At 39.3% G+C, this 14,619-nt stretch overlaps 1 protein-coding gene and 1 long non-coding RNA gene across 2 annotated transcripts in view; one reads left to right on the top strand and one right to left on the bottom strand.

The window, feature by feature from the left end:
• Positions 1–9,479, bottom strand: part of SERTAD2 (SERTA domain containing 2) — a 108,618-nt gene extending 99,139 nt beyond the window's left edge. The window contains exon 1 of the mRNA XM_069580346.1: positions 8,799–9,479. The gene's annotated coding sequence lies outside the window, so the exon portion shown is untranslated. The remainder of the gene's footprint in view (positions 1–8,798) is intronic.
• A 204-nt stretch (positions 9,480–9,683) lies between these two features.
• LOC138435538 (uncharacterized) lies at positions 9,684–12,497 on the top strand. The gene is made up of 2 exons (XR_011255131.1): positions 9,684–9,997; positions 11,210–12,497. It is a non-coding gene; the product is annotated as an uncharacterized lncRNA (long non-coding RNA).
• Positions 12,498–14,619: the final 2,122 nt, after the last annotated feature.

Here is a 14,619-nt window from a genome sequence, read left to right as displayed (position 1 = left end):
CCTATATCTAAACTTCAGCTGGCACATGAGTCTCCGTGGTTCCATCTATCTTTCTTAAAATATATGTGTCTTGGGTACGGGATAGAAGTAAACAAACAGTACATAAAATTTTAAAAGAAATAAAAAATAAATGACAAACTTTAAAAATATAATCTTACAATAGAGATTTTTATCTTGAAAAACATACCTTACAACATAGATTGTTTTTTAAGTTTCATTGATATGCAATAAATACATATATTTAAAATGTATAATTTGATAAGTCATGACATATGGATATACCCTTGAAACCACCAGCAATCAGGATAATGAACATAACTATCCCAGGTGGCCTTTAAGTCAAATAGATACATGATGGTTCTAGCATAGATGCAGTTTTTAGGAAAAGAAACTCTTGATAGAATTGTTATTTAAAAAAAGAAGAAGAATCCACACAAGTGTCCAGATATTTTCATCAACAGATAAACATTAAGGCTTTAGATTTTCCCCCCTTATTTAAAGAGATAAGCACATATTGTATTATTCTAGCTTAGATTTAGGTCCAAATAAACAAATATACTCAAAAAACAAAGAAAATCTTGGTGTTTTCAAATGTGCAGAAAAATAAAAACAAAAGCCATAGTAACAAGGTATTATATTTGAGAATTTAAACATGCACACATCCAGCTAACTGCAAAGCAAAACAATTTAGAAAGATTACACCTGCATATTACAGCAATATATAGACTTTCTAATTTTGGCATATTAGGCCCAGGACATGCCCATCTCCCAGGAAGGACTGGTCTGGGCAAAACTGAGGGAAAATGAGTGAGTCTTTGGTAACTGTCAAAAACTCCCTTCTCTACTTCTTTCCTCCTCTTTCAGCGTTTCTTCCATTTTTCAGGGAACACTCCTTGTGTACAGAGCCCTCACTGATGTACCAGCCCTCCCAAAGCTATGGAAAAATTTTTATTCTCAAGAATCCAAACCACATCCATTATGTGTCCATACACAGATCTCCCTCAACTTACAAGAGGGTTACATTCTGATGAGACACGTGTAAACTGAAAATACTCTAGGTTAAAAATATATTTAAAACACCTAAACTCCAAATACCATAGCTTAGCTAAACCTACTTTAAACATGCTCAGAACACTTCCACTGGCTTACAACTGGGCAAAAACACCTAACACAAAACCCGTTTTCTAATTAAGTATTAAATATCTCATGTAATTTGTTGAATACTGTACTGAAGTGAAAAACAGAATGGCTACGTGGTACAGAATGGCTCTAAGTACCTTGGTTATTTACTTCATGACTATCACCAGAAGAAGATCGTTTAGCATACTATTGGTCCAGAAAAACTGTCAAAACTCAAAACTCCAGTTTCTACAGAATGTGCAGAACTTTCACACCTCTGTAAAGTCAAATCACTGGAAGCTGAACCCCGGTAATTTAGCTCATCTGTATTCTATTTCTGGGTACAGAGTTTCTGCCTCCCATGGGGATAGCTAACAAATGTAATGAATGCCTAGGACGCGTGCTCATTTCCTTTCCGTCCTCCCTGAGCAGCTAGCTGCAGTGGCTAGAAAAGGGACTGTTCTACCCATAGGTGTCTAATGCACAAAGAAGGGCCTCTTTGCCAAACTTAAAAGGAAGGATGAAAAAAAGGAAGGATGGATTCCCATGAAGGCTGTCCAGGGTTTCCAGGAGGCAAGTCCATCTGACCTAGCTTACTGTAGTGACCTCCACCAGACTTCCCATCAAGTTAGATCGCATATTGTCGAACACAAGAGACCATCTTCATGCGGGGATCTTTTCTCTCCCATCTGGACCGTGAACACCATTATGGACAGGTGTCACGTCTATTAGTCCTGATTAGGGCTTCCCAAGTGGCTCCGTGGTAAAGAATTCACCAGCCAATGGAGGAGATGTGTGTTTGATCCCTGGGTCGGGAAGATCCCCTAGAGAAGGAAATAGCCACCTACTCCAGTATTACTGCCTGGGAAATCCCATGTACAGAAGAGCCTGGTGGCTACAGTCCATGGGATTGTAGAATCGGATACGATTTAGCTACTAAACAGTAGTAGCAGCAGCAGCTACCCCCAAGCACTTGGGACAAGTGTTATTTATAAACAAAAATAAAATAATTAATAAAAGTCATCTCAAATTAGTGCTAGTAATACTGTAAAAACACATATATCTACTTTAATATTTGAGGTGAAAGGTACCCTAAGTGTTTTGTTTAGGAAATTATACAGTTTTTATAATAATGGAAACAAAAGATTAGTTCTTTATGGACACTAGACAAAAGAAATTTAAGATTTTCCTGTAAACTGTACAATATAGCTATGAGGACTACATTCCCATTGTGCAGTTTTCAGTGTTACACATTTTTTTCAGGCTCTGTCACAAAGAAAACAAAGCAAAGGGAGAAAACAACTTCAAAGGTGTAAGGAAAAGCTAGGAGAAATTTCAGACCATGTTCCCGGTAAGGTTTCCTGGGGTTCATAAACGAGGATAATTTCATGATTTCTGGTGGAAACATCGGCAACATTATATGTTTTTAATGTTTCATCTCAAACTCAAATAAAAATGGTCAACTCAAATGCAGTTGTTTCAGGATTCAGTTTTAGACCTTCACATTAAGTCAAAAGGCATAAAATCCCTATGAAGAAAGCTTAACGTTTTTGTAGACCACTGTTACACAATGTGGAGCTGTGACTACTCCAAGTAGTAGACAACTAGCTCTAACTATATATCAAAATAGCTTAGAATGTAATTTCTACAAGGACAATAATATTTGTTCATTTTCTTCACTGCTGTAATGTATTGCCTCGTAAAAGTAGCTGGCACATAATAAATGCTCAATAAATCTGTTGAATGAAATGAACAGAAGTCAGGAATGGGATACAGGTGTACAAAAAAAAGAGAAAAAGACCAAACTTCCTCTAAGAGGCATAGATTTTACAAAGCATAATTTCTGGAAAGTCTCATTTTACCAACTCCAAAATGCAGTTTATCTAATCTCATATTTAAATTGTTTAAATAAAAAGTATAATGGACCATTTGTTTTGTAAATCAAAAGGGGTATTCATTTCATTTAATCAAATTGAAAGGTCTTCTACCACTAATGTCTGAATAATGTGTAGTATTTTAAGAAACTACTAAACATTGTCTCCAAATCAATGGATTTGGGTCCTTAGAAAATCTTTTTACTCAAAGGATTTTTATGTAAATTTTTTAATTTAAAAATACATACTCATTTTCATACTCCTTGATTTTCTCGGTAAAAAGAAGTCTTAAAAATAAACACAAAAGTTAACTCAAAGGGATGCATTTCAGTTGAGTTGAGATTATTGGAACACAATAAAGCTAATGGTTACTTCGCCAGGAACCATTAATCATTCAACAATGGTGAACCCTGGAAAACCTCAGTGGACAGGGACTGTGGTTCTGTCTGGTTTTAACAGAGTTAAAAACAAAACAAAGGACCTGCTTTTCACGTCTCACGTGCTGTTCTCAGGCCTGCACGCCCCTCAAATGGTCAGGTGGCCACAGCCACAGCTCAGACAGCCACCAATGCTCATCAGGCACTGGGCACCAAGCAATACAAAACATGGATGCTTGAGATGTTTTAAGGTAACGTAGACATAAAAAATTCTGTGGGTATCTCTCCAAAAAAGAGATTAACAGAAAAGCAAGAAATATTAAACACATCATTATTGTCCCTTTTTATCACCTCACGTAAGTTAAAACTTGGCTTTAGGTTTACAAAATGGTTCCTTAAGTTTTGTGTAGATAAGATGATCAGAAAGTTCATCTTTTGAGATAGGGTAAAGCAAATTTTCTATATAGAAAATAAAAGCAGAATGAAATAGATGAAAACTCCTTTTCCATGCCTTAAACAGAGGCAAAGGCAAAAGAGAGCCAAAGAAAAACACCTGCAGTAATCAAGGAAAAAGACCAGTAGAGAAGAAAAGCAAAATGAGAAAGACACCGTGTTAAAAGAAAGACAAATTCATGCAGTAATATTAAGAAAATTGAAAAACAGTGGTAGAACAAAACGAAGAAGGTTATGAAAATCAGATAAAATTTAAAAGGGGGACTGTTTTGGTCATTTAGTAAGTTAAAAGCAAACATTCAATACTAAAGAGTTGTACATAATATTACATGAAACTTTATAAACAACAGTGCAGACTATACATTCAGAAGTAGAAAAGAAATCTGATCGGTTGAGTTTTCATCAACTGCATGTTCAACAATAAGGACAAAAGGACAATATACTTTTAAAAGTTGCCTTCTGCTTAGCAACCTTGCATTTGAGGATCACTGTTCACTATACTTAATATTTAGTTGGAACAAAAGAAATATTTCTTTGTATGTCCCACTTGTTTTAATAAAGTCTTACTCTGAATAAACTAGAATTTCATTTCTACTTTAAAAAGTGATATAATACCTGTGACAACTCTTCTGCTAATAGCCATAGAGAAGAAAAGCTGAATTCAAAGAAACTGATAAAATGTGCTAACTCTAGGCTTTCGATTTTTAAAGACTCAGAACTCACTTTTTGGGACAAGACGTTAAAAAAAAAACTAGTTTCTTAAACTACAGCCTTTCCATACCTGTCTTCACTCACCTTCCTAAATAAAAGATTATATGGAATAAATGAAATCCTCCACGCCACTATATTCTGACTCATGCGCATTTCATTGTAGTCAAGGTACAAAATGAGTGTCAGGAGCGGGTCCTGGGTGTCCAAGTTTTACAGTCTTTAATAAAATGCATTATCTTCTAGATACATACAGTTTGATCTTAGAACATCAACATGTGCTACAACCCAGGACACACTAAAACTTAATGTTAACATTTAAAATCCCTTCCAAAGTTCCTCGGCTCTTTAGGTACCTGATTCATTCTTCTAAACATACCAATAAGAAGTCTTCACAAATATAAAGTTAAAAGGAAAAAATGGCCTTAAGACAAAAGATCTAAAGTCACAATTTTTTAATAATGACAAAACAAATGTTCATTTCTAAATGTGAATGTTTACTTTGTATTTGCTTGTACTTTGTCCTTCTCCAGTGCTTTTAAAAAGCACTTACAAATTACCCCTACCATGTCCCCTGTGAGTGAAGGCCAGGCAACTGCCTTCTCTCTTCACACTGGAAGGACAAGAACTGGGAGAGTCTTGGAGGTTAAGTGTAACGCTCAAGGTCACATGCCAGTTGGTAACATGGCTCAGTCTAGGGCTCCATGGACTTTAATTCTAAGTGTATGGCAACCAGATAACACAAAAATAATTTTCTTCTCCTTTTGATCACTGACAGAGTATACTGTTATCCATTTTCCTAATGCTAAAAGACATGGATAGGCCCTAAAGGTTATTTCTATTCCTCTTTCCTCTTCTTTCTGGACAATTCTTCATCAGAAACTTTGTTTTTTTTAAAGCTGAGGACATCTTATATATCTGTAAAATACCAACAGTACTCAACTGTCCTCACCAAAAAATGTTAAATAAAAGAAAAAGATGTGAGCTACAGAAATCATGTTGAAATCTGTCAAGCAAAAAATTGGACCTTTAGCTTCTAAGTGCCTATAAATTGTTTAAAGTTTCATTTTAGATTATCTGCTTTCAAAGTGTATGAACTAAAAAGGCAAAGTTTTTAAAATTAATTGTTTTAGCCAATGAAAATGCAATATATTCAACTAAAATAGATTAAACTGATTATTTGGTTAAACAAAGGATTATATATACAAAATTACCCACATTGGGCTAGATAGTTCACCCATTTGAAATGTTTTAACAATGTTATGGAACACTGTAACACTTCTGAGTAGATGAGTATTCAGATTTTGTTAGGGAGGATCTCTTTCATGAAAGATATTTCTTGCATTTTATACCTTCAGAGGGCACAGTAATTAAAGTGGTTTTATTGACAAGTAAAGCAGAATGATTCTATAGATGAAGCAGGTGGTGCAGGCCCCATCAATTTTGCTTATTGAAAAAATATGTATTACCCAGTTGTATAATGCCAATTAAGTGTGTAATAAAGTTTAAAGTGTTTTGTTTACTGATTACATATACCTTCTTTACGATTCCTGTTACACTATTTACTACAACTATTTGGAAAGCTAATTATTTATTAAGTCTGCTCAAGAGAAAGAATTTTACTCTTGAATGGAAAAAGATATAAAGCTTAGGTCCTTAAGGAAATTATGCTATTTCCACAGTGTTGGTTTGATAAGTTCACTTTTATTATTATTAATTCTGAAGCCAATAATAACATCACATCATCATTAAGGACATTCAAAATCTAATTTGTATAATCTATATTAATTATAATAACATCCAACATAGTGAAAGGAAGTTAGGGAATCACAAAGTCTTTCACTTAAAAAAGAGACCATGTTAGGTATTAAGATGAGATATTTGATACTTTTCAGAATATTTTAAGTTTAATCTTCAAAATAAAAATTATTTTCCTAATAAAACATTATAATTCCATTTCTATTTACAAAAATAGTAATTGAAAACATAAAAATTCAACTCAACAACACAAATAATAGTATTCTCCATATCACTTACAATGTCGTTTAACTACGAGGAAAAGATTGTTTAATCCATTCCACAACGTTCAAGACTGTTCATGTACCAGGCACAATGCTAGGCACCTGAGATCAAATCATGAACGAAATATTACTCATCCTCAAAAAGCTTTGTGTTTAGTAGAGGAGAAAATCACATGTAACAGCAAATGTGTGATACGTATCATTATAACAGAGGTATGCATACTCTGTTGTGCAAGTTAAGATCAAAGGGTAATCAGCTCAACTTATCCAATACCTAAATTTCATAAAAACTCATATAAACTTTACTTAAAAGTGTAAATCCCAAAAAACATTGTGCAGGTGGATAAGAACTTTTATTTCACTGACAGTAATAATTCTTTATCTTTACAAAAAGCATACTTCGAAAAAATACAGTCACTCAAGTTTCTAGATGTACTGGGAACAGAGCAAAGAATTAAACTTGAAAATATGTACTAAACACTGGTCTAAACTCATTCTGACCTCATGATAACCCTATGAAGAAAATTTTTCTATTAATCTCCACTTTATAGATGGGGAATCTGAGGTTAATTTGGCCAAGATCACAAAGATACCAGGAGGAAATACTGAGACTTGAACCTACAGAGAGAGGTCCCCTTCTTAACCACTATACCAGACACCCTCTCAGGAGGTGGTGATGATGATGATGGAGGTAGGGCAGCTAACACCAAGTGCTCCGTGACCTGTGCCGTCTCACTTACCCTTAAGGCAACCCTTAGAGGGGAAAGTCATCCCTCCCATTTACAGGAGAAAACCTTCACAGGCCAGGTTGGAACTTGCCTAAGGTCAGTCAGCCATCCTGGGATTGTGGCTAGATTCAAACTCAGGCAGCATGGCTCCCCTGTGTTATAAGGCCTCTGAATGATTTCAGTCTTAAACACTCACGAAAAAGGCCACATGATGAAATGTATTAAACAATTCAGAAAGGCTTTGCATAAGTCTTCCTGAAACACTCTGCCAGGTTTGGGGGCTTATGACAAGCATTTCCTTATGACAGCATTTACATTTGAGTCAACTTTACTACTTTGGGCTGATCATAAACACATTGCTCCTCTTTAAAAAGAATTTTTTCTGTAGAAACTTGGCAGACGTCAGTACAGGAACAGTCTATTCTTTACAATTAAATTTAGCAACAACTTATTCTGGTTAGTCTGAAAGAAAAGGAGAGAATGAACTACTAAGAGGCCTTTCGTGTACTTTAATATTTCAAAACATGTTTGGTTTGGCCTAATTTGAATCTTGTGGACAAGTAGACCAGAACTTGACTCCAGAAGAATAAGTACCATTTTAAACAGGCTGAATTCTCAAACGTAACCTCAGAAGGTGATTCAGAGTAAGTATTTCTCATAATTTTTATTTTTACCTCAAGTTAAATACTAAAGATGCATAGGGCGAGTCTCATAAAGCATATATACGGCCACGCATGTGTACTTTTGAACAGCCTGCAACCAAGAAACCAAATTAAAATTTTGCTCAAGAGCAATCAAGTATACAAAAAAGGGATATCAAAAGAAAAAAAATCCCTATTTGTCTTTTAACACACCCCACTGTGCGCAGTGACCAGGAAATAAAAAATTCTGTGTTATAATTTCTGGATAGAACAGAGGTGAGCTAAAGATGAAGTGTCAAACTAGATTTCCATCTTACCTCGCTTTCCTCCAACAGGTTCAAAGACTTTGTAACCTTTACATTAATATTGAATTATCTTTTCTTTTTTTTTTTCCAAAAGGGAACCTACGAAACTATTTTAAAATAAAAAGCAAGCCATGCCACTAGGCAACCTGTCTTCTCGTGGTCTATCTCATTCAAATCAGACATACCTTTCGCTTTGCCTTTACTGAATAAAAGTTTAACTTTGATTTGGAAGACAACGTACCCATTATTAGCCGTCTGACACTTTGCAGGTCATAGAGTCTATCAGTTCAATTCGCTGATTATGACCGCTCACTAAGAAAGCTTGCCATTACCGCTCATTTTATAAGCGTTGGCAATACCTAGAAATACAGCAAGGCTGGTGAATAAGGAGTCGAGGGGCGGGGGAAGAGGGAGCGAGGGAGGAAGGCAGTCACCACCTCAAATCCACGCCGGACTGGGAACCTCCAGTCCACAGCGCGATCCCCTGCCTTCACCAAAGTGGACCCGTTACATTTTCCCAGACCCTCTCTCCGCCCCAACACCCACCCCCGATAACCCAACACAGCACTCACCCTTCAGCGAAGTCGGCACCCGGTCCAGCTCCGAGACGGGTCGGGGTGGCAGCGAGGGAGGGGACGTCTGGGCTGTGGGCGGGGGGTGTCGGTGCGTCACTAGAGTGCAGGACGGTGAGTTCGAGGGGTGGGAGCGGAGCGGAGCAGGGAAATCAAGTCACTGCCGAAAAGGGACGAGGAGCAACGCGGGGATGGAGGGGAAAGCCCCTTCCCTAAAATAAGCCCACCGGCCCCTGCGACCCCCTGCCCCAGGAAGGGAAAATAAAATCCGGGGAAATAAAAAGACTGACAAATAAACCTCTAAAACGATGAGAAGCAAGGATCAGACTTTAATTTAAAGGGGGGAGACTGAGCGAGGGCTGGAGGGGTGACTGAAGTGGCTCTAGTTCTATCCCATGCCTTTGCAGTCCCCAAACGGAGGAGGAGGCTGGCTGAGGGGAAGTTGCAGCGGCTCCCGAGAAGGAGGCGGAGGAGGCGGAGGAGGAGGTTACACCGTAACAAGTACAGACAGACAGCCATGGATCAGAGGGGCGCTGCGAGCAGGGGCGGCCGCGGCGGGGCGAGCGGCCGCGGCAGCAGCACCGCCTGCTCGGCTAGCTCAAGACATTTAATTGGATTGATGGGTTGTGCAGTGACTCACAGACTTTACAGAGTCGTAAAGCAGTCCCCGCCCAGCTGGACAGGGGAGATGCGGTGCGGACGGCAAGGGAAAGGGGGGCTGTGAAAGAGCCGGGAGGGGAGGAGGCGAGTGAGAGGGCGAGGCGTTGGGAGGGGCGGGGAGCGGAACGGAATCACCCAATGCCGAAGCCCGCCGCTCCGACGGGCGTGGGCGTCGGCCAATGACGGTGCTGCTCGATAGGCGGCAGGCTTCGCCCCTGGCCCAATGAGTCTTCTAAGGACACTGCCGCTAACCGGGAGGGGGGGAAGTGGAGTGGGGGGTGGGGAGTGGTGGGTGGACGTTGAAGTAGGGAGGGAGCGGTGGAGGGAAAGATGAGGCACCGGAGACCCGCGGAGTCACTCAGCTCTCCTCGCTCCAGAAGTGCGCCTTCTGCCAATCCGAGGGCCGCAAGGGGGTGATGGACGCAAGCGTGTGCCCAATGAGGAGGAGAAGGTGCCGCCCCGAGCCACAGGGGAAGGAGTGGGCGGGCCAAGGTCCTCCCCTCCCTCCGCACCCGGGTCCTCCCTCCCGCCCTGTTCAGGTCAGTCACGCAAATAACAGTGTGAGGGCTGGGGCCGTGCCGGGGGGGTGGGGCGGCGGAGGGGCCGCGCTGCAGAAGGCGTGACAGCGATAGGGACTGGCTGTGCTGCCGACTCCGCACCGACCGGAGGAGGCGATGAAGAAAGCTGGCTCCTTACTCAGCCTTCAAGCTGCTGCTGTTGCTGCCCGGCTCTGCCTAGGAGCCCCTGCGGCCAAACCCCACTACCGAGTGGCAGACTGATTTGGAGTAAATCGGCTCAAAACTTTGCCTCCCGTCGGTGCTATGCCCACTCTCGGAGACAGCTCCGTGTGACATCCTGTGGGGCTGTGCTCTGGGAGCCGAGGGAGCTGGACGCCAAGACCGGAGGCATTTCCCTCCTTGCTTGCCTGTGTTCTGGGGAAGTCAGAGGAGGGTGTGGACAGGTTGAAACACCTCCTGAATACATAACATTTCTTTATTGGGTTTCTGGAAAAGGTACTTAACCTGACGTGAGTGAAGCTGTGTAGGCTTTGTGCGTGTAAATATCAGCTTCCTCCAGCCCTTGCTCCCGCATGCATTACTCTTTTTCTCCCGCTTCTCTGCCCACTCTCCTCACCTTGGACCCTGACACCTTGTACTCATTACTAGATCTCGCTGCTCATTCCCCGGAGCTACGGCTTTTTCTCAGTTCCTTGCCTACTGTCTAGGAATCATTGTACACACCTTAACCCTGCACGCACTTGTACTTGAAAGTAACTGGGATCACTAATGAACCTGAACAGAGGTGCCGGCAAAAGAAATACACTGGCAAAAATCCACCTTCTTAACCACAAGGTGCATTTCTGCAGGTTATTGAAATTTATGACAATTGCTTCCTATTAAAAAACCAAGGAAAGACAAACCACGTATCACATCCCTAGAAAAAAAGATTTTCCAGTCCACTTAGAATACTCCATATCCATTTTCTTTAGACAAGTCAACTGGAGAGACCCAGGATTGACTTGTGCTCTTGAAGGGAGGAAGATCATTTTTTCCCCATGATTATCAGAATAAAACCTACAGTGGTCTGGAATTCAGAGGAGAGGTAGTAAGTGAACAATAAGCCTTAAGGCTTACCCTAGTCATAGGGAGGCTTTCCTTGATTACTGTTGTTTTAAGATAGGGACCCTTCCCCTAAACTGTAATTGTAATACTCAGCCTGACACCTCTTACCTCTTCTCTTTCTGATTTTAGCCTTATTCCATGATGTCAGCCTGCATACTGAGTCCACCCAAGAAAATGAACCAACCTGCGGACTTCCTATAGTGCCCAGATTGTGTATGCATTGGCCCTCAGTGTGTTGAAACTTCTTTGCAGTTTGGCAATGCAAGGACGCCAGCATCCTCATCCCGGGACATAATGATACTCAGGAGGGGAGCTGTGTTCCCTTAGCCGGGTCATCCTGTGATGATTGAAACACGCTAAATCCCTCCTGTGGGAAGAATCAGCTCCATTTCTAGTGTGGGCTATGCTACTACATTTAAGAATGTGCTAATGATACTTTCAGAAAGCCTATTTCTTATTTCTCTTGCTGTGAGGTCATTTTATGACTCAGGTGAATATAATTGATCATGGTGTTATCTTACACACTATGAATGTCACTAAAAACACAGACGATTTTGAGTCTAAACTACACCAGAAGATCTTTCAGAGGATCTCCAAATAGCCAGGGTTAGCCTCCTGTGGCAGAAGTTGCTCCCTTGTCAGTTGTTATTGGCATGCCTCCAGTCCCCACCATGTGTCGTCTTCTAATTCTGTGCTCACCCTATTCCAGTATTTCTTAAATGGTTGTCTTAGGCCCACCTAGATTCCTGAGTTTGCTCTCAGACCTACTGAATCATCATCTCTGTAGGCTGGTCCTGGGCTTCTGCATTTTTAGCAAATATGCCCATGACATGAATAAATATTAAAAAGTCAAATGTTTCATTTGAAACCCCCTTTTCATTCCTTTCTTTTGAAAATTTAAGAACTGTTACTTATTCATTCCTTCCTTTTTTCTTTCTCACACATATCTCTTTCCTTTTTTCCACATATATTTTATATATATTTCTCACATTTTTTTCTCTCATTTTTGTGATCACTTACCTTTCTATATTTCTTGTGCACAGGATTGTATAATACACCAGCAGGGTAATCCCTAAAAAAAAAAAAAAGGGTGAATTGGCAATTTGCCTTTCATAAATATCAGAGGTATACTTTATAACTATACCATTTAAAATGTATACTAAGTCAAATAGATGTATAAGCTTAAAAACAACACTGTAATTGATATTATGTATAAATCTCAGTATGTGTGAAACTTACTAGTTTATGATTTCAAAGTATATAAAAAGAATTTTTTATATGGGGGAGTCACGTTTCAAAATGCAAATTTCAATGTACAAATGATTTGTTACTATCATTTTCTAAACAGTGGAGTGAGACTAATGATGTACTAAGAATTGTTATGGTTACCAAAAAAAATAAAAAGTGCTATATGAGATTTTTGTTATCTCAAAGAGCTTAAATACAACTCACATGGACTAGGAAGCAAAAGTACATCCTTTGTTGAAGATGGAGGTTTCAACCCGAGTTTCATTAGCAATCCTACAGATAGAGCCCAAATGAACATTAGCTCCCAATCCAAATTACAAAATATATGAATTAAAAAGTCATAATCAGCAAGAAGAGGCAGAGGCAGTAAAAACGAAAAATTAGAATTAGATTCTAAGTATGAAAAAGAACAAGAATAGGCCCATTTGCTTATGAACATATATGCAAAAAATTCTGAATATTAGCTAACTGAATCCAACATTCTTACTCCAGAAAAACCAGAAGAAACCTTGAGACTCATTTCTCTCTCTTTAGAATATACCTGTCTAGCTACCTATCTAGCCGTTTATCATAAAAATGTAATAAATCAAGAAGGGCTTATTTCAGAAATTCAAATGTGATTTAACATCAGAAAACCTATCCAAATATTTACCTCAAGAAGGCTAAGAGAGAAAGCATTGGAGAATGTACATCCTTTATTAATAATAGAAACTTTCAGAAAAATTAGGAATAGGAAGAAATGTACTTAACTTTATGAAGGACCAAAAATGTACTGCAAAATATTATTAATGGATTAACTTTAATACATTCCATTTAAGTGTGGGATCAAGACAAGTTTGCCACAGCTGCTCAAATGATATTGAAAGTCCTGGCTGACAAAATAAGATTTGTAATAAAAGGATGAAGAAATTAAATGGAAGAATCAGAAGAAAAGGGATACAATTGGGATTTTTGCAATAATATGATCAACCACATAAAACATCTAATAGAAACAATAAGCTATTAGAAATAATATGACAAAATAACAGAGAGGCAATTTTTTTTCTCTTTCTTCCACAGAACTACTTTTTTATGGGGCACATGGCCAACCAGAATAAAGACAATGTTTACTAGCCTCCTTTGTAGCTCAGTGTTGCCACGTTCTAGGTAATGGGTTAAAAGCAGATCTGGTGTACACATTCCTAAAGGGAGGGAGTATGCTTCATCCTCTTTCCTGCCATCTGAAATGAAGATACAGTAGCTGGAGCTTCAGCAGTCATCTTAGACCATGAGCTGAGGTTGGATATGGAAACCACACACAGAGGAACAAGAAAGAAGGCACCTTCTGTACCAGCACCAACCCTAAAGCAGCTACCTCCAGACTTCTGGAACTTCTTGAACACACCTCCATCTTATTCGTGCCACTCTTATTTTAGATTGTATTTGTGTGTGTATGCATGTATGTTGTTGCAGACAGCTAAACCTAATCCTACGTGATACAGCAACATTCACAAATTCAAAATCATTTCGTGAAAACCAGAAGTATACTTACATACTAGTACTAAAAAACTAAAAATAAGATACTATTTACAATAGCAAGAAAACTCTAAAAGTCTTCGGGGATTAACCTAAGAAAAATGCACAAAACTTTCATGAAAAAAAAAATGTTAATACTGGACTTCCCTGGCAGTCCAGTGGTCACAACTCTGCCCTTCCACTGCAGGGGATGCAGATTCGATCCCTGGTTGGGAAACTAAGATTCTGCACACTGCGTGGTGCAGCCCCCCAAAAAAACAGACTAAAGAAAAAACGTTAATGCTATTTAAAGACTTCAAAGAAGACCTAAATAGGGGTGTGTATAATGTTTGTGGATAGGATGAAGTAACGTTACTAAGATAATTGTGTGTGTATGTGTGTGTGTTTAGTCACTAAGTTGTGTCTGACTCTGCGACCCCATGGACTGTAGCCTGCCAGGCTCCTCTGTCCATGGGATTTCCCAGGCAAGGACACTGGAGTGGGTTGCCATTTCTTTCCTCAGGGCATCTATCTTCTTGACCCAGGGATCAAACCTGTGGCTCCTGCTGCATCTCCTGCACTGCTGCTACTGCTAAGTCATTGCAGGCAGATTCTTTAACCGCTGAGCCACTGAGGAAGCCCACTGAGATTTTAATGATCTCTAAATGTATTCATAAACTCAGTGCAAACCATTCAAACTTGTAACAGGGTTTGAAGAATTTAGACATTCTCAAATACATATGGAAGATTAAATTCCATTATAATCTGGTCATTTTTAAAAATAAAAATCAGAGAGG

Source organism: Ovis canadensis, chromosome 3 (genome assembly GCF_042477335.2).
Source record: "Ovis canadensis isolate MfBH-ARS-UI-01 breed Bighorn chromosome 3, ARS-UI_OviCan_v2, whole genome shotgun sequence".
Taxonomy (NCBI): domain Eukaryota; kingdom Metazoa; phylum Chordata; class Mammalia; order Artiodactyla; family Bovidae; genus Ovis; species Ovis canadensis.
Note: the sequence above shows the minus strand (reverse complement) of the source record. Positions and strands in the feature narration are given on the sequence as shown.